Source organism: Haliotis cracherodii, unplaced genomic scaffold, assembly GCF_022045235.1.
Source record: "Haliotis cracherodii isolate W230 unplaced genomic scaffold, xgHalCrac1.p SCAF_1, whole genome shotgun sequence".
Taxonomy (NCBI): domain Eukaryota; kingdom Metazoa; phylum Mollusca; class Gastropoda; order Lepetellida; family Haliotidae; genus Haliotis; species Haliotis cracherodii.
The window spans coordinates 34224260-34245634 of record NW_027266264.1 but is presented as its reverse complement, the minus strand read 5'-3'; the positions used below and the strand labels follow the sequence as shown (position 1 = coordinate 34245634).

At 39.5% G+C, this 21375-nt stretch overlaps 1 long non-coding RNA gene across 1 annotated transcript in view; it reads left to right on the top strand.

Moving 5' to 3' along the window:
* The window catches only part of LOC139463828 (uncharacterized), an 80286-nt gene extending 73498 nt beyond the window's left edge, over window positions 1-6788 (top strand). The window contains exon 3 of the long non-coding RNA XR_011653068.1: window positions 6640-6788. This is a non-coding gene — a long non-coding RNA (uncharacterized lncRNA). The remainder of the gene's footprint in view (window positions 1-6639) is intronic.
* Window positions 6789-21375: the final 14587 nt, after the last annotated feature.

Sequence of the window (21375 nt, the reverse complement as noted above, 5' to 3'; positions counted from 1 at the left end):
GGTAAATATATATTTGATATATTACAAATATTACTATCATCTATGTATGGTATAGTCCCCTTCTCTCCCCGAAGTCCTCACAAAGGCCTTGTGGAATTAAGTTGATGGCAAATAAAGAGAGTAAGGTTAAGGTCCAAGGAGTGAGTGAGTATGGTTTTACGCTGCTTTTAGCAAACCCGGGTCTTCGGCGTGACGAGCGAACGCTTTAACCACTAGGCTACCCGACCGCTCCTAAGGTCCAAGGAATCGCAAATCGTTGAGCAGAGTTACGCCCCTTTGGCGTGAAAGAATCTTATGGTCGTGGGTTCGACTCCCAGTTCGCTCTCCTTATGTGTGTAGGTTTGTCTGTACCATACCCTTGCTCGTGGGTTTCACCAATACGAAGGCCTGCACCAATTTGGACCTTACCCCCACATCAAGCTGACACGCCGTGATGTAACAGACGTTTGTTTAATGTTTAACGCCACTCTCAGCAGTATTCCAACTGTTTGACGGCGGCCTGTAAATAATCAACCGTAGTTGATGTTGTGAGCGAGCAACGCCGTCGGGGTACGATGACACGCAATCAACCAAGTCGCCGAGCCTGACCACTCGATGCATTTGATCACATCTTTCGACAAGCATAGGTTCATGGGACCCATTCTAACCCAGCGAGAAGAATAGTTTTATTATCACAAGAATTCGCTGCTGAGAGTACAATTCCTATCATATCATACGACTCTGTTTATGAATCACTGTCACAATGCAGTAAGTGAATACTGTTTGAAGCGGTTTCTCCGACGGGACAGACAAAACTATCCCTTATACATTAATTACTACCACAATCAATACATCAAGGTTGCACAGCAGTATGTCTGCCGTTCAAACGTAGAAATAAAGTAGGTATATGTTGAATAATTCATGTCGTCATTTCCGCCAGGTTGGCAAGTAGCATTAGATATGTCGAACTCAATCCGTACTCGGACATCAACGGCATGTTACTGCTTCCTCTTTCTGTGAGTAAACCTAAAGTATTGTGAGCCTGTGTTCTGCCCAGTGTGCTTATTGCAAAGCATGTAAAAAATGTAAATGTTCCCGAGGAATGTCAACACATGTCGAGCATTATACCGTAAACATTAATGTGGACTTTTCAGGAATATTTCATGAGGTTATTAAATATTTCATCCATTTCAAAGGATGTACAATTTAATTGGTGATGTTTTTTCGGGTGAACTTTGAATGTGTTTGTTTTAAAATCATGTTATTGTCAAAAGACAAAAGGACACAAACATGGTCTCCAGATAGTGAGATATCACTTTAGTCGTTGACAAACGCATACTCTACTGCTGTTATTCCGAAGGATGAAGGCTTACAATGGGTGTAATGAAGGATGTTTTTCGAATAGATGTGCGTGTGGACCTCGGGGTTGACTTTACTGTTTATTGTTTATCATTCAGGATGGTCCGTCACTATTCCATGCTTGTTGTTATAATTAAATGTGTGTATTATCTTGGTTGACTAAGAGTTCCCCACTGCCGCATGGTTGTTGGTAGAGCCGACACGGAGTATTGGTGGTAACACTGAATGGTGTGACAGTGTGTGTCATCATACCCCCACGACGGTCTGCCTTTCCCATACTCAACTACTTACAGGCGTCACGTAGCAGGAACATTGCTGCGGTGTAAAACAACATTCATTTACTTTTTTCACGGAATTTTTACCTTTAACTAAATTCTCCCAAAATGCATTTCCTGGTACTGTGAATATTATCTCCTCTGAAACTAAAACCATTGGACCAATGAAGCTGAAACTTAATTATAACAGTCATATTGAACAAGCAATTAATGGCCATTGTCTGCCGTTATATACGGTTAATGTACAAAACGTAATGACATTTTATGAAATTGCTACTCCTATATTTAGTTGTGTGATTCAACACATGTTTCATGTTTCGCAATATTTAAAATTTTGGCTGTTTTTAACCATGCTCTTAAATTCTCTCAAAATGATTTCTTGGCTCTGTAAACTTCTTCTGCTGTCTTTCTTGACATTTCAAACTGTTGACAACATATCCAGCTAAACTACAGTGGCACTATATGTATCTTTTAAAAGTGTACCTCGCTCACTCTGAGCGCTTGATTGAGTCTCCTAGCAACAGTTTTAATGACTTTGTTTAATTAAATGCAGTTTGGGGGCATATGACCACAAACGACACTTAAGTGACTATTACCCCGTTCACATGCACAACATTTACTCACGTAAGTAGTTTTACAACTGTGTAACTACATGTATACATACGTGTGTATATGTAAATCCACTTTGTCTTCACATGAAAATCAACTAAGGTATGTAAATGGTGTAAAGCACTTATATTCAACAGTGTTTTGACCACTTTAAAGATAAAAGAGGATGTTTACCAATCAACGTTGAATGTGAAGAGAGTTACTTTACCGAAATCTTCGCATGAAGCAACATGTGTTTGCTTTAATTTGTACACAAAGTTTTGACTCATTGAAACCAAAAGAAAACACATAAAAGTTGGTAATTTCAGAATACAGAACTATTGACAATTTATTTGGTGTTGGCAAATCAACAGATGTATAAATTAGATAATCCTCTGACGTTGGCATAAACGTTCACATTACAACATAAATAGACAGACTGAGTGCAAATTTACAGACATGATGCAGATGTGCTCCCGGTGTAAATATTCACACATCAGTAAACGCGTTCACATAATAAGTATACTCACGTGTGTATTTTTACACACGTATGCAAATATACACATATATGTATGGAGGTGCGCGTGAACGGGGTGTATGACAGCACGGGACATTTACGCGTGTCACATTGTCTCCCTTCTTAATGTCTGTGACGCAATGTGTACCCACAAGAGGTAACTGTCACGACACAGCGGTGTTTGTATGTGTAAATATTGTAATATAAGGACAGTTTTGATCGTAGCCTGGGGACAGGAGATATTGCCCATGCCAACCAGCTATGACTGTAACTGACACTCACGCGAGTAGAACCAAGCTATTCAGACTTCATGCAGGTCAACACAGACAACTCGTGTTTTATGGCGGAGGTCGCGAATATGATATAGCTTTGAAAGTTTCGAAATCCATTTGAAGCTACCCGTAATTGTTTCGAGATGATTGTCATGGGTGTGTTTGTAGGTATACATGTCTACGTCACTTAATATATGTATATGTTGAAAGTCCGCGTGGTCGCTTTATTATAACTTTGTCCTTCATGCTAAAGCGACAAGTGCGAATTTCCAACAAAGGACAGCGTCAATAGATCCGAACTGGATTCTCCGTCACATAAGGAAGTGTGGGTGATGACGTGGGTCGTTGCCGGTTGTGTAAGGGTTGTTTGTCGCGGATTGGGAAATATTTCTTATTCTGTTTTACAAATATCAATACGCTGATAGTCATCCTGTATTTAAATTCAACATTGCCTAATCCACTGGATGCAACAATCCCCAAGTCTGTCGTCAATGTTATTCAAAATACATGTACTACCAATAACACGGACCGATACTATGCATGATTTAGAGGGTTGTTTTGGGTAGAAGTGAATAGATATATCAGTAAGTGACCTATTTATGATTGCCACTCGAAGCGAAACACGGAAACACAAGTAATTCGTCACACTTTGTGAGAAACTGAAACTAAAATGTAGCTCGCTCTCTCTCTCTCTCTCTCTCTCTCTCTCTCTCTCTCTCTCTCTCTCTCTCTCTCTCTCTCTCTCTCTCTCTCTCTTTCTCTCTCTCTCTCTCTCTCTCTGACGATGCACACATTTATTTTGAGTCAACATCAGTGAACGCATGGTCTGATCGTTTGAGACATGTAACTAAATAGTTTTAGCCAGGGCTGCAGAAATCTTTTTACCAATCAGACATTTTGTTCCCTACTCTTGAGACCTTCAGTGTCTATCCAGGTAGGGTCGGGTAATAGGGGGTCGGGTATCCGGGTAGTAAATTTGGACACGTCCCAGCCCTAATGCATAGACGCAAATGACACCTGCCTTTTCCTCGTGTATGTTTGCATTCACATGACCATGAACGCGGCTTGCCTAATGTCCAGGAACACACGTGGTTGACTCACGCAGAGATCACCCGAGAGGTAGCCACGCCCCCTAGCCGCGAGATTTCGCAATGTTGTTAACCGAAAGATATCTCAGGCGACAGTTTGTTGTCGATAGCTATTATATTTACTACTTCCTTCATTGCCCGCGTCCATATCTGGGCATTCAATGTCATGTAGAGTTCATTTCTTCCGTGATCTTTTCTCGTGCCATACAGGACAAGTTGATCAACTGTGTAGTCTTTTCATACCAATTGTGCCTACCACGTTTTGACTGCCTTATACTATATGCTGGTAAGTGTACGATTGTGCTTACTTCCAACCTTATTTTTGTAGTGATCGTGGATTCCAGTCATTCTTACTTACTATAAGTTGACTGTAGATTACAATGTAATATCAATTTTAAATTTTGGAAGTAATTGATTAATTTTTCATTCTGTTTATCTGTTAAATTTCCTCATACACATATACAAGTAATGCCGGTTGTGTAATAATATAATCTTTGACTCGTTTTGTCATGTGCTTTTGTTTAGAGGGCGGTCGGGTAGCCTAGTGGTTAAAGCGTTCGCTCGTCACGCCGAAGCCCCGGGTTCGATTACCGACATGGGTACAATGTGTGAAGCCCATTTCTGGTGTTCCCCGCCGTGATAATGCTGGCATATTGCTAAAAGCGGCGTTAAACCATATTCACTCACTCACTTTTGTTTCGAGTGCTTACTCCGTCCCTTGACCATCCCAGGATCCGCTGATCGTGAGCTCGAATTTCAGATGTAACTGAAGTACTATTCAAAACGGCGTTAAACCCGATTCATTACCTTACTGGAGTGATCAATCAGCAAGAATAGTGTCACGTCCCATTTATTGAGTAGTATTTGAAAAATAATGCTGCTTATCCCATAGGGGTTGAAATATAAATATAAGGCCTCATTAATGCTTCATAAATGTCGAAAGTATCGCACTTTTATAATTTTAATTGCAATACACTACTATTAACAAGCAATGAGTATGACACTGTGTCTATACACGATGGAACGGTTCAATGTATGTTAATCTAACCACACCTCAGTATATCCGATATCATTTGTGTTGCAATATGACAATGGAAAAAAACATTATATCAGTATGTCCCAATATGTTTCAATGACAGACGGATCAATGATTGTGTAAACTGGGGCACGTTTCTCATTCTTAAACTTTAGGTGTGAAAAGGGTGGGGGTCATATATTGATTTCTGTGTGTGAGGTGATCGTGTGAAGGGTCCAGTTGGGATTTTGTAACTTCAGTGGGGGATGGGTGGGGATGTTGTTTGTTTGTTGTTTAACGCCGCAGTCAGCAATATTCCAGCTATATGACGGCGGTCTGTAAATAATCGATTCTGGACCAGACAATCCAGTGATTGACATCATGAACATCGACCCACGCAATTGGGATCGATGACAGGCATCAACCAAGTCAGTGAGCCTGACCATCCGATCCCTTTAGTCGCCTTTTACGACAAGCATGGGTTTCTGAAGACCTATTCTACCCCGGATCTGCACGGGTCTCTTATTTGGAGGATCCTTATAGTAACATGCAGTCATTTCTTCGTCGCTTCAGCCTGAATATGCATAACAGGTCGCCATAGCCTACAGCTGTTGAATTGCGGACTACGGAAGTAACAACTCTCGACCTCCTTCATTTTCAATGTGTTCCTCCGTGTGCCACTGCATACACTATTGAAAAAGGAAATGCAACACTTTCCAGTTATGTGAGCTGTGATGCCCGGTGATGGCACAACAGTAATTTTACCATGACAAAAGTAACACTATGTCATTTCCGTCATGGGAAGGTAGGGTCAAATCACGTTCAGCAGTTTAAAGTTGATTCCGCAAGTAACGACATAGAAAGACGTTTTAGTGAATAAATTGATAGATAATACCAGCTACACCTCGACCAGCATACATTTATTAGCATGCAGTGGTGAGGGCACACGGTATATTGAACCTAGCCTAGGACAGTTCCCAAAGATGATGGACTGAATGTGCTGTGGTGCATTTGTCTTGTTATGTAAAGCGTTTGACAGGAAGGAGGAAGCAGCGCGAACCAACGTGGTGTACGTGGAAAGATTGACGTTAATAGTGTTTCTGCTAAGACAATTACAAATAACTGTCTTCAGTTATGATTCTTCACAATGACCAAACCTGAAATATGCTATAAAAAAACTGTAGAAGAAATAGCTTGTTTCATAATCTGCACGGTCTTTCCGTGGTTCATTGTGTTGTTTCAAGATATGTAAGACATTGCTGCATCCTTGTGTGATAAAATGTTTCAGCCACAGATTGATAACCCATACTAACGGGATCGGGTGGTCAGATTCGTTGATGCGTGTCATCGTATCCAAACTACATAGATCAATGCTCATGATGTCAACCCCTGGGTTGTCTGGTCCAGACTCGATTATATACAGACTGCCGTCATATTGCAGGATTATTGCTGAATGCGGCGTTAAACAGCAAACACATAAACTTCAACACATTTAAAAAAGGAACGAATATGTGACTGAATGGTGTATTTGTTGTTACTGTTGCAGGTATTAGAGGAACTCCATGCTGTCCATATCGATGGTTGGGAAAGCCTTATCCCCGATGACGACGTCGGAACGTGCTTCAGATGCCTACAAAGACGCTGTCGCCTTTATTGGGCAGCTGCGTAACAATGAGGAGAAGCTTATTGAGAGAGCCAAACTTTTTCTCAAGAAGGACAGAGACTACTGCAAACGCGTCTTTTCAACGCAAGTTGAAGGGTGGACACCGTTCCACGCCTTTGTTATGCGTAGTGCAAAAAAACTGGTCAAACTCGCCCTTAAAGCTGGAGTGTGTGCCTATTTAGAAATGGGTGCCCCAGAAGGGTTGCCTAGCAGGTGTACGCCATTGCATCTGGCAGCGCATCGTGGGGACATCAGCATTATACAGATTCTTTTACAAAATGGCGCAATTGTGAACAAACGGGATGGAAGCAATCATACCCCGGTATACTATGCAATGAATGCTAAGCATACACTAGCAGTGAAAAAGTTGATAAAATACGGCAGTGATACTTCTGAGATGACCCCTGCACAAAGGAGGATGTATTACGAATTGACTGAACCGCGTGCCCCAGCGTTATTGTGTCTCCCTACAAGAAGTGCCTCCATTAGGGGTAACAGGAACACGTAATCAAGATCTGGGTTGGAACCCCGAAATCAGGAAACTGTGATACTTTAATACGCCAGCTCGTCTCATTGGTCAAAATCACCAGGAATATACCACCCTCTAGTGCATTGTGAGCAAGTAATAACTCAGCGTAACTTCCAAATGCAAATAACAGGAAGTCCTTCAGATCAGGCGAGGTGTCATCTTTCTTTATAAATTCTAATATTTTATACACATTTATCATATTTGTCAGGTATGTGATTGTCAAAATAGTATGGTGTTTTTCACTGAGGTATTCTCCATATCCCATAGTTTAAAGCCATGTAGGTCTCCAGCCTGCACAGGGCGTTCAAGACGGGGCGAGATGAGACAAAGACAATAACTGAAAAACCAAAGAGTTCCATTTTGTACAATATGAACGTATAATCATCTTGCAGGGAAGGTTGAATCTTCACAACACCTGTTTTTATGCTTGTAGGTAACTAGTTGCAGGGATCCTTTCGGATTTCTATGGAAAACGCAGTGCCTGTGAGCGTTGAGGACAATATACAATATTCATGCTCATATAAAAAAGCAATGACATTAGACCCTCTGAAAGTAAGGTTTTATTTGAATGTTGTTTAAGGAATATTTTGTATTATGATTTCATAATACATATTATGATCAATACAGAAGGGCTAAAATTACGATTGCGTGAAAAATAAAGGAACAAAATTGAAGGGACACTTTGTTAGATATGCCACGTTTATTACGTTGACAATGCTTGATAATTGCTTGGCAAAAAAGTAAATTTCGGTATCAAGACTTTCGAGTATACTTAAGCAATTTGTGATGCAATCTATTGTAAAATATGACCTTCTATATTGTTATATGCTCCCCAGTTTGATTCCATCAGTATGAACACATTAGACGTTATAGCGTGGATTGAACTAGTATATGTATGGGCAAGAGATGTTTTGTAACATGTTGCACATCTGCAATTTCTTATGTGAATAGTTAACAGTACTTTTGTCCCAAACCAATACACTCTTTCTGACACTCATTTTTCGGTTTCTTATAGTTTATAAGAGTCATAACTTTTTTTTATCTTTGACTGGCGGCAGTCTTCATTTCAATCTGAATTAAATGCCATACATGTAGCGTTGTAAAGCAAAGAAAGATACTGCAGCAAAAGTATAATTACAAATACTGTTTTAATGCATTCGGAGAAATATTATATACCAAATTTGACTGTTATTGGAAATGGGACTGCTTGTGGTCTTGATTTTTTAGTGTTGATTCATATCCATCACACGACATGAATAGCATGTAGGGAACAATCTCAGTGGAAGCATTTACAATCAAAAATAGATATGTGTAGATATTGTTGATTTCTGTGATTCATAACCTCACATTTCAAGTGCACTTATTCATATCAAAGCTGCCCATTTGTTGTCAGCAGAATGAATGGACGGTATCCGTACGATGCGTATACTTATGCTGACCTGTAGGTCATTTGATGACTGTCTGCATATTAATATAAAAGCATCTGTACAGCTGTTTAGCATATAGTCACGCCTTTCTTCAAGACGCCACCTCTTGTTTTACTGCGTACAAATTATTATTAAGAATCACTGTGGATTTCTTTTCGAAATGTTCACATTTCTTTGCCAAATGAATGGTTGAATTATGTCATTGTCAGTAACAATTATTATGAAGATGTCTGTTTGTTGACATTGCGTTTGTTTGTTAATAGTGCTCATTTGTACTTCACTGTCTGTTCGATTATTCCTGACATAATCCATTCCAACACGAATCAGAGTGCCTTATGTAAAATAGCTGCATACTGTCTGTGTTTTCTGTGATATTTGTAACTATATCGTTGTGCTGGGGGATCTTGGTTGGGAGAAGAGCGTATATCTTGTTTGCCTGGCTTTGTCTGATAAAGTAGTAAAATTCGAATCCTGGATAATTTATCAAGATTTCAATGTCGACATTTTACTTGGGGGAAAAAAACCGTGTGTGAGTATATGTCATATACGATTCAGTCACTTCCCGCATACGATCTTTAGTTTTACCTTTTTTTGCATAGGTAAAATTAAAACGTCAACATTTGTTATATGTCGAAATTCCATCTTAGAACGTAATGGTAAAATGTCCAGTTATTTTCAATTCACATCAGTGATGCACATCATATTAGAAAGGGAAGAGATTGTATGGTCGGGTTGAAACTGCGTGTCATCGTTACCCGATGACGTGAATCGATCTCCATGCGACCAGTCACCGGTTTGCCCAGTCGAGAATCGATTATTTACAGACAAACATGATCTACATGGCATATCATTGACTTGTGGCACTAACAACATTCACTCATTCGTTGAACCATGCAAAAGGAAGACTTTTTGAAGTGTGACTATCTTTTTACTCGAGTGTATCTAAACAAGTTCCACATATCTTCAGTTGTCAAGGTCTTGTATGAGTCCCTTCAGCTTAACATTACGCTTAATACCCTTTTTGTTTTCGATGCCACAACGAAATATATTTAATGCCCTGTAGTAAGACATTATTTTTGCGCATATTGATTAACACCACAAAATTCAAAGAGTAACCAAGATATTACCACAACCGTTTCTCTTTGAAGAATAGCTTTGGTCAGCATCAGAAAGACATTTTAAGGAAGGTCAGTGGGTTGTCACAACGTATAGATATGTACTGGCCTGATACTCTGGTGACAGTGGCTGTCCTTTCTTATTATATATTTGCTTATTTGACTTAAGTTTTCTTTATTTAATTTTTCATTTGGTGTTTTTTCGGGTGAAGTACTGATTTTGCTGTGCAGTTCCTTCTGCTAGCGGCCAGCGACCAGCACATTATTAGTAATAAGTTTTTAGTAATACCAATCTTATTTTTTTATTCTAGTATTATGTTTGTTACGTTTTGAAATATTTATTGTCTCAAAAGTGTATTCAATCGTTTCACTTCATCTGTCTATATATTCATGCATTGTTACAATAACGGCATCGTTTGAAGCAGAAACGGTACCCGATTTAACGCCTTTTCATCCTAACGTGTCTGTGCTTCGTCCCACAGACTCATTTAATGAGGGAAAGCTTCATAAGCCAATAGCGGGTTACACACAAGACGAGAATTTAGCAAACTTTTATAATCAGTGTGATTATGGTATTTTGTATACGATTTATATGATTAACTGTACACCATTGCAATCAAATTCAATTGTCTGCAAATAGGGGTTGTAGGGTAGCCAATTGGTTAAAGCGTTCGCAAGTCACACCAAAGTATCGAGTTCGATTCCCCACATGAATACAGTGTGTTTTACAGCCTATTTCTGGTGTTTCCCGCCGTGATATTGCTGGATCATTTGCACTCACACACTCTCTGCCAAATGAGTTCAATAGTAGGCAAAAAATGTGTATGCTATATTTGTTTATTCAGATAATCTAATTTCGTTTATTCGTTTTGGACCATAGTATCACAAGCACATATTTAGGCACAACACTTTGGTTAATGAAAACTCTTTAGGAATTAGATAATGTAAAACCAACCATCAAAACATTAATATTTGTTTGAGTAAAAATATCGGGTAATATGTTCTAAAATAAAACTTTCTTTCCCAAGTTCATATAGGTGTTTTCACGGACAAAATTGAATAGGTTTTATTAACTAAACATTGACTGAAACCATAAAAAAAACTGGGTATCACCGACATATCGTCACTCTAAGTTTATGTGTCGGATTCCCGTTTGTTACAAATTCATACCAATAGTCCCAAGATTTAAAAATGAGTTAAAATTTACTATGATAAGTTGACCTCAAAGCACAACTTAGAACAAGTAAGAATATGTAAAAATATGATGCATATAGATGCATAAATGTTGATATGACAAAGGATTGGTATTTTTTAGATTTATTATTATAAGAATTTTATTTACCTAACATACTCGACGTGGTACTTTCTGGTGTATGATGGCAAAGCCGGATGTGTCGAGCATCGGATAAGTCGAACTTTTGTGTTTGGTCCAAAGGAGTTCCGAGACAACGAGGTTCAACTGTAATATGCGATTACAAAGGACCCCATGAACGGTATTTGCTATACCGTTATACAAACTTCATAATTAAAAGCTTATGCCTAATATGTTTGAAATACAGAGATAATGATAGAGCTTTTATTGAAACTAATCCTGTCAAACTGATTATGTTTAATAACATTATGTTGATGTGATAGTACATAGATAAAAGCAGAACTACAACAAGTAATAATTAATAATTAAGTAAGATTCAACATAATGTACAATATTTCTTTTCATCAAATTGGAATTTATTGCATAGTTACACATGGGAGAATGACTGTTAGTATGAAATGTAAACAGAAAGATGTATATCAAATATATTATTTAATTATATATATACGTGTGTATATCTGTTAAGTTTGTCTTATGGTCAATACCCATGTTCAACATTGGATATAACGAATGACATTATAAATAATTTTGTTCCATGAAGAAATCTGACATTCCCTTGTACGTTTGGGAAAATCACTCCTGCTTTGCGGTTCCGAACGGCCGATGTTTAGCTGTGTCCGATCGTCGCATCCAACGTTTGACCCTACCCATAATTGATCACTGTGACTCACGTTGTCGTTTTCAATACACCATGGGTCAAGCAATAACTGAATCTTTTATGTGGGTCAAAAACTGACCCATTTCTCTGTTTCCAATACAATGTGGGTCAGGGTGTGACTGATATCTTTGTTTTCAATACAATGTGGGTCAAGATGTGACTGATATCTTTGTTTTTAATACAATGCGGGTCAAGGTTTTTAAAAGTGTTTTTGCGACCAAGTTATACGAGTTTATGGTATGAAAAATAAAACCAAATACACCGTGTCCATTATTTATTTCAGGCACCGTAACGCCTTTTCAGGATACTTGTAAACAATCCCAACCTTTACTCTGGTGGGAGTGACATGTATATTAACAATCATATAGACTTACAAATCTACAAACATTTGCATAAGTTGTAAAATGCGTCACTGACTGACAAGTTTTCTTTCAAAACTTTGAAATTACGTGGAATGTCTTAAATATCCAACTGTCCAAGAGTATAAAGACGTGCTAATTCCTTTCTTGCAAAAGTCACTTTTTTCAAAACAACTATGAAATCAATGCAATGCGTTGGGAAGTTGTGTGTCCCTATAATCGCTCCGGTGTTTACAAGAGTACAATGCGTTCGAATAAGAAATCTAAGAATCTCAACTTGTTTCCTTTGTATATGTTAATTGATGATCAATTGTCATTGTATTCATCATTTTGGCATTATTGACATTTTGAACTAGTTTGTTAGCGTTATGAGTGTTTCATATATAAGTATACATATGTACTTATCATACTTCTTTGTCTTTAAATTTGGTTTTCAAGTGATTGTTTGACAAGCGTAACATTGCGTGTTCTTGTATCAATACAATGGCTTCGGGAAACTGATCTTAAGAAAATAATAATTATTATATACACACTCTCTGTTTGTGAACTTATTATATCTGATGATTTTCATAGAATTATTTTTGTATTGATGCTGAGGAATAAATCCTTATTATTGGAAATCAAATTTGCAGTTTGTGACGTTTTGTTATCTTGTATAGTATAGAGAGTATATATTACGCCACTTGTAGCAACATTCCAGCACTATCAAGGCTGGGGACGCCAGAAATGGGCTACACATAGCGTACCCATGTGGGAATCGAACAGGGGCCTTGGCCGTGACGAGCGAACGTATTAACCACAAGGCTAACCAACCGCCCCTCCAAGCATAGATTGGTGGTCGGGTAGCCTAGTGGTTAAAGCGTTCGCTCGTCACGCCGAGGACCCGGGTTCGATTCCCGAGATAGGCAAAATGTGTGAAGCCCATTTCTGGTGTCCCCCGCCGTGATATTGCTGGAATATTGCTAAAAGCGGCGTAAAATCAAACTCACTCACTCGAAGAATAGAAGACAGTGCGATATGAATACATATTGCGTCAATGTTATGCTGTTGTAATGTTCCAGATGTATGGCGACTGTTTTAACCAGTTGCGTCGAGGCCAGGGCAACAGCGTCTGACTGACAGCATGATCAAATGTACGATTTGACTTAGAGCGAGAATGCATTTCTACATTACTGAGTTTGACTGATCGGGTGGAACATTAGCGGTCTGAGCAACGTTTAACGCCGTCGGGGTGCGCTGACATACAATCCCACAGTACCAGGTTAGTCCGGCGGGATCGGGTGGTCAGGCACCCTGACTTGGTTGATGCATGTCATCGTATCCCAATTGCGTGGATCGATGTTCATGATGTCAATCCAGATAGTCCAGACTCGATTATTTACCGACCGTCGTCATATGGCTGGAATATTGTTGAGTGCGGCGTTAAACAGTAAACAAACAATTAGTCCGGGTCAATTTAATCGCCATTTAAAACAAGCACTAGAATGCTGAGTCTTGACCTATTGTTATCCGCGTCTCTACTCGGTGGTTGTAATATGACGAATAGCATGATGTTTGGGTTGAATAACATTAATTATGATAATTGTGAGGACTATTTTGATTTACAGATTACGTATTTGTTTCAAACTGTGCACACTAGAAACTATTTTTAAAGACAGGCAAGGGTCCTGCAATCTAGGATGGTAAAAAAAGGACAAAACATTTTATCATAACTTCTGCAAAAATCACGAACACGCGCACAAACGCACACACACCGCATTATGAAAGTGGCTACTGGATACATATCATTCTATGGAAGCAAAATATAATTCCAAAGTAATGTTACATCTCTCAAATATATTCATACAATAGTGTATACAAAAAACACATATGTTGTTCTCTTATCAAATGATTTCATACATATGCGCATGCATGTATGTACATGTACATAGCACGCAGGTCATGTTGTACGCCCCAGTAACTTATTTTACACAACTCGCAGGGTGGGGATCCATATACAAACACAATTTAAAGTCGCATTTTTTAAATGGTTTCTGATACAGTTGCCCTTCAAGTGACGAAAGAGAAAGATTAGGGTGTAGTTTGTTTTGTAAAAGAGTCGAGGATATAATTACTTAGGGTCCTACATTTGCGTTCTACTTTGTATGTCTGCATTACCTAAACTAGATAACAGACTCGATGAGAAGAAAGATCTCTGAAAATGCTAACTTTATTCCACACTCTTTTTAAAGTTTGGGTTGGCGCATCCGTAAACCAAGTACTTGAAAGTGAAACGCCTGAGGTGTTGATTTATTAAAAAAATGAATTGGTTAATTTACAAAGTTTTCTTGGGCAATTCTTAAACTTAACTGGCACAGACACAAAGCAATTTACCCAGCAAACTTCGCCACCGTTAATTATGTCATGGTTGTTTTGTAGTTTTACCGATTGAAGAGGTGTTTCGTTTAACGCCACAGTCAGCAATATTCAAGCTTTAACACAGTGACCTGTAAATAACCGTGTCTGGACCATATTTCATCTGTCCACGCGGTAGATAGAGTAGGAGGCTTACTGCAGTGACGCATAAAACATACTGCATTCCAGTAGATTCAATATTTAACGAAGCGGGGGTAAAATGTTTAGATAATTCGTGTTCCGTTGATGATTTTTATTTTTCAGCAGTCAGCAATATCATCTTATAACATCTGTGACATCACACTATAGTTTACTCAATACATGTAATCAATAATCAATAATAGTAAAAAAAAACGACGCCGGGCCAGGCAAACCAGGTGTTAAAAGCATGAGCAACTGTCAATGTCTACAGGTCACGATAACACACACTTTCAAAGTAATGAGGGCGATAGTTACATAGTAGTGACTGCTAACGCCTAGATTTTCCTCATATTGTGTCTTAATGTGTGGATGTTCGTGAGCTTATATAACAAAATTTGAACTTATATTTAAACAAACATACACCCCCTCCCCCAACAAAAAACAAAAAATACCCAATTCTTTACATGTAGATTGTACAGACATGTGGTATATTATAGATACACATTGTGAAGAATGTACGTTAAGAAGAGATGTTAAAAACGTGAACCACTAAACCAAAACTGACAGTCAGTCACGTGTCACCACAGAGTGTCTTTATTCTTATCACAATATGCTGCCCTTGATTTACAAACTGTACACGCTAATCCTGCACCAGACAAATAGTGCATCTCGAGTCATGTATCTATGACGTCACATGTGATGCGTTCATAAGCATCGGTTCACACAACATACCAGTCTGTTCGTTTGTGCATCGAACCAATTGAATATCTCTAGTATATTCATGTATTAACCAACATGTGTGGTATAAGCGTTTCTCTTGGCGGTGAGTGTCTTATAAAGGAGCGGTGACACAAATAGGACGTTGAAAACTAAACCGGACAGCGGTTGGTCAGGAAGAATATTCCGTGGACACTGACCAGAGATATTGTGCATTAGGAACAATGAAAACGAGTATCCATTGTCCACAGGACACCCAGTGAGGGAGTTTAATTTTAAAAAATTCCAGCAATAGCACGACAGGGAACATAATATATTGGCTTCACGCACTGTACTCATGTGGGAAATCGAGCCTGAGCCTTTGATTTGACGAGCGAACGCTTAAGTCACTGGGCTACCCCCACCGCCTCGGACATTGAAACACTAGGACAATTGCTACTATACGATACCGATAGCACTCGTCCAGGTTACCACACATCCGTAGTGAAAATAACCTTAAACCAATCAACATATCACATATATCGACTATATCATATCTCAATAGCGTCTGAAGGTCATACGTCAACAAACATTGAACCAGGAAACACAACATTTCAATGGGTTATCTGCTGGCGTTCATCTCGCCGGTTACGTGTACATCCCTAAGACGGATGCAGTGCCCTCAGTTAAAAGCAATAACATCAATGAGTGAATGAAATATCGAACATTTATACAACATGTATTGATCCCAAGGCAATATTCATATTTCCTTCTTTCGCCCGTTTTTAGATATCTAAATACAGACTAATACGCACAAATGTAGGTGCGCACAGTGCATGTACACCAGGTAACGTTTCTGCATGTCGTTCATCTCTAACTATAGATAAGTCAATATATTTTCGATGCAATGCGACGTTGGATTTTCTTATCGCTCCTTCGAATACCAGAGTAGAAAGCGTTAGCTTCCACATCTACGAAACTTTAATTGGTTCCTCCGTATCGATAAACCGTGTCCAGTGGCATAGTGAGTGAGTGAGTGAGTATGGTTTTACGCCGCTTTTAGCAATATTCCATCAATATCACGTCAGGAGGAACCGGAAAATAGGCTTGACACATTGTACCCATGTGGGGAATCGAACCCAACGCTTTAACCACTAGGATACCGGCCCCTCAGTGGCATAGATTGTTTTCAGTCCGTGTGCGTGTGTGTGTGTGTGTGTGTGTGTGTGTGTGTGTGTGTGTGTGTGTGTGCGTGTGTGTGTGTGTGCGCGTGCGTGCGAGTGTGCGTGCGTTCGTGCGTGCGCGCGCTCTTCTGTTTGTTGAACAGCACTCAATATTACATCGACATGACGACGGCCTGTATATAGTCGAGTCTGGACCAGACAAGCCTGTGATTGATATTATGAACAACGATCCACGCCGCCGTGATACGATGACATGCTATCAATCGAGTCAACGAACCTGACCACTCGATCCATTTAGTCTCCTCTTACGACCAAAATAGGTTGAATGGCACCACAAAACTGATCTTAGGAAAACTATACTATTTGAGAACTTATTATATCGAATGCTTATCACATAATTACTTTCGTATTATTAATTGAAACTCCCGTTTGCTGTTCTTGACTGCTTATTACGTCGAAGTATAGAAGACAATATGGTGCGATATGAGTAAATGTTTTTCTATGCTGCTGGCAAATGTAGTCACCTTTATCAACACACACTAGACAAGAAGGTACTGAGGACTTGGAACAAACGATAAACAAGGTACATGCAAGGTATGCTGAATACGTAACAAAGAGACGTGGTAATAGACCATGATGGTGACAATCAGTTCATAGTAGACTCTTAATCCAAGTAGGGGATACACGCAAATCACTTCCAATGTTGTCACAGATTTTAGTTTCTAGTGGTAGTTAAAATAATTCACAAATTTGAAACACATTACAACCGGAAGTGAAATATGACAGAAGATGTTATGACCGCCAACGATCGGGAAGGACGCCAGAGGTAAGATGGGAAATTCCAAACTTGACGTTTTTGGATCAGTATTGCGGAATACCGCCACGATTTGTCAAACATTCGTCATCTCGACGAGGTTAACTGCGTATGAGTCTGCCAATGTCGATTTGAGGGAGCCTGTTCCAGTCCTCTTGCAGCGCCTGGCCAAGTTCAGTCAACGTAGTCGGCGGTCTACGGTGTTAACGCACACGTTTCCCTGTCATGTCCAGGACATGCTCAATGTGGGAAAGGTATGGGCTCATTCTATGGATGTTGTACTGCTGGAGGTGAGCATAGATGATTCGTGCACGGTGAGCACGGGCGATGTCGTCCTGAAAGACAAAACGTCGACCAACACGCCTCGCAAATAGGACAACAAAGGGTGTCAGTATGTTGTCCTGATAGTACTGTCCTTTCACAATATGGTTGGTTGGTTGGTTGTTTTACGCCGCACTCAGCAATACTCCAGTTAAATGACGGTGGTTCACAATATGGAGTGGGGTCATAAATCATTTCGACGTCACCACGACCACGCCTAACAAGGAAGCGCAAACTGAATCGGGACTCGTCTGAAAACAAGAGACGTGACCAGCAACGGTAACCTCAGTTTCAACGTTGTGGATATTATTTGACGATGTGTATGGAGCGTCGAGAGTAGCTGCATGTAAACGACTTCTAATTATCTGACCCGTAACTCGTTGTTTCGCCGTTTGAGCTCGATTATTGAGAGCCAGTACACTTGTCGTTGACCTGGGACGCCCTGAACGGGGTCAATCGTCAACAATTTGGCTATGCTTATACCTGTTCTATAGTCTGCTAAAGTGAAACAGACTGTGAAACATAGAATTACAATGGCCACTGCACGTTGACTTCTACCAGATTCCAGCGTGTCAATCACAATCGCTGGTACATAAACAATGAATGAAATCAAGTAAATCAAATCTATATGTTAAGCAAAATGAATAATATGGACAAGAAAATGGTCTACAGAGATTAAACGACCTTCCTTGATAGTGTTTAAATGACACCCTACGCACGTGTGTGTCGTTACTGGAGGCACGTGTAAACTATGGAATGTGTTTGGGTATTGTTTTACATACATAAACGTTCTTTTTGGATTTTTGTCGTCAACACATACCTTTGTCCTAGTATTAAAATTTTTATTTCATGATCACCTACTTTTTTAAGAGTATATATTAAGCATCTATCTGCATTCGCATCATTCCAGTGATCCAGATCAGCTTGTCCTATTATCACTGGGCCATTTTCCACTCAGTTGCTTCATGGATGCCAAACAAATGCCAACATGTGATCAGGAACTTTTCAATTATCGCAGATTGGCTTTGTTATCTCTTGCTAAAGCACATTATCATATTCGTTGAGGAAAAGGTGAACACTATCGTAAAACAGATTGTGTACGTTTCCTCGTTTTAATTAGGCAGAGATTATTGGTTGGTTGGTTGTTTTACGCCGCACTCAGCAATATGCCAGCTATATGACGGCGGTCTGTAAATGATCGAGTCTGGACCAGACAATCCACTGATTAACATGAGCATCGATCCACGCAATTGGGATCGATGACATGCATCAACCAAGTCAACGAGCCTGGCCACCCGATCCTTTTACGACAAGCATAGTCGCCTTTTACGACAAGCATGGGTTGCTGAAGACATATTCTACCCCGGATCTTCACGGGTCCAGAGATAATTGAAACGCATGGTCAAGAGACCATCCATCTCATGTTTACGAGCGAGAGCTGTAACGTTGGCATATCGAAATGGCATCTAAATTCCATTTCAGTAAAATGATACAAACTCAAAAGTAAAATAATTAAGAATATTCTTGGCAAAATATTGCGTCTCAAGCCATAACAATTTATATGCCATTCCACAAACAAACACAACCGGGTTGTGTTATTAACAATAACAAGACATTTGACTTATTTTCAGACCCGTGGAGATCCGAGATCCGGGTCTTCAGCAACCCATGCTTGTCGTAAAGGCGACTGTGCTTGTCGTAAGAGGCGACTAACAGAATCGGGTGGTCAGGCTCGCTGCCTTGGTTGATGCATGTCATCGTATCCCAATTGCATGGATCGATGTCCATGATATCAATCACTGGATTCTCTAGTCCAGACTCGATTATTTATAGACCGCCGTCATATAGCTGGAATATTGCTGAGTGCGGCGTTAAACAACAAACAACCAACCAACTTATTTTCAAAATTATCGAAAAAGCTATACCGGGAAATGGGTATTTAAGTGCATATGTGCATTGACATGGGGGACCGCGTTCGGCAGCTTGACTGATAGTTACCAGGTCTTTGGTCCTGCCCCACAATGAAGGACATGTGGTGTCTCTCCTTAGGCAAGTGACTTTGTTCGAAATATGTCTCTGTTCACCCAGCAGTGAATGGGTACCCGGTAGGATGTGACGGTAATGTTGCTGTGAACCTTCCTGCACAGTCAGCTTGGTTGTATACTCTGGCAACTGAGAATGACAATAATGTAATTTTGAGCAACATGCTTTTGGGTGTACATTGTCGCATCCTAATTATCACAATAATATGACTGTGTCTGAGTGGGATTGCCATGTTAAACAGCGCCATGACACTCAGTATGATATCGTATCTTGCTCAAATCATTAGATATTTGTGAAAGCTTTTTTATTGTCAGTATTTATGCAGAAAGTATTTGAATATCAATAGTTGACATTTCAACCTGTTGACTGCATGGCCAGTTGAGCTACGGTGTCGTGGCAGTATTTGGTTTTCACCATATTTCACGAACAATCGAAATAAAGTATGGGGTGACATTCTGACAATACAACTGTATTTGTCCATTAAACATCTTCAATACATGTTGTTTTGTTTGTTTTGTTGTTTTTTTTGTTTTGTTTTTTGGGGGGTGGATTGTAAATAATCTAGTCTGAACCAGAAAAACCAGTTATTAGCATCAGGAGCAACGATCCACGCAATTGAGATACGATGACATGCATCAACCATGTCAGCGAGCCTGACTACTCGATCCCGTTAGTCGTCATTTACTTATTTGTAGCGATTTCAGGGTTAACCTTGGAGTTTCAAACTGGAAATCACCTCATACACTTAAACAAAACAAATATGATTCATAACCACAATATTGTTTATTATGTTATTTTTGGTTAGTACTTTGTTTATTACTTACAATAATCATTTTTCGCAATTTAGGTAACACTGCAAAAACCAAAATAGATCTGTATGGAAAGGGAGATAAAGAACCTCGAGCTCTTTTTTCATTTCATTTTTGTCAAGTGACCAAAATGATGTCATGAAGATATAGCCTCAAACTCTTCTTCTTGTAACTGTATCTTAAATATTTTTCAATATTAAGATGAAAACCTTTCACAAAAATAACTCATTTTAATGTTGCCTCTGAAACAGTACGTAAATCCAGAAAAGCACAAGCCAAATGATCACTCTGTTGTGGGATATACTGTGTATGGCATATATTATACTTCAGTGGCAGTACTAGGGGACCGATCAATGCTCCACTTATGGTCACCCCGGTCTCGAGTTTGTGCAACATATGATCGTCGTTATGGACCGTCGATTTAATACGGCATTTTTTTTCTGTGAAAGGAGGACAGGATGATTGTCGTAATGGGCAGTCGAGTTAATACGGCAGGTTTTTTTCTGTGAAAAGAGGGCAGAATGATCGTCGTTAAGGACCGTCGATTTAATACAGCAGTTTTTTCTGTGAAAAGAGGGCAGAATGATCGTCGAAATGGACCGTCGATTTAATACGGCAGTTTTTTTCTGTGAAAGGAGGACAAAATGATTGTCGTAATGGGCCGTCGATTTAATTCGGCAGTTTTTTTCTGTAAAAGGAGGGCAGAATGATCGTCCAATTGTGCTAGGGTTACCGGCTGGTTCTGGTCCTGTTGTAG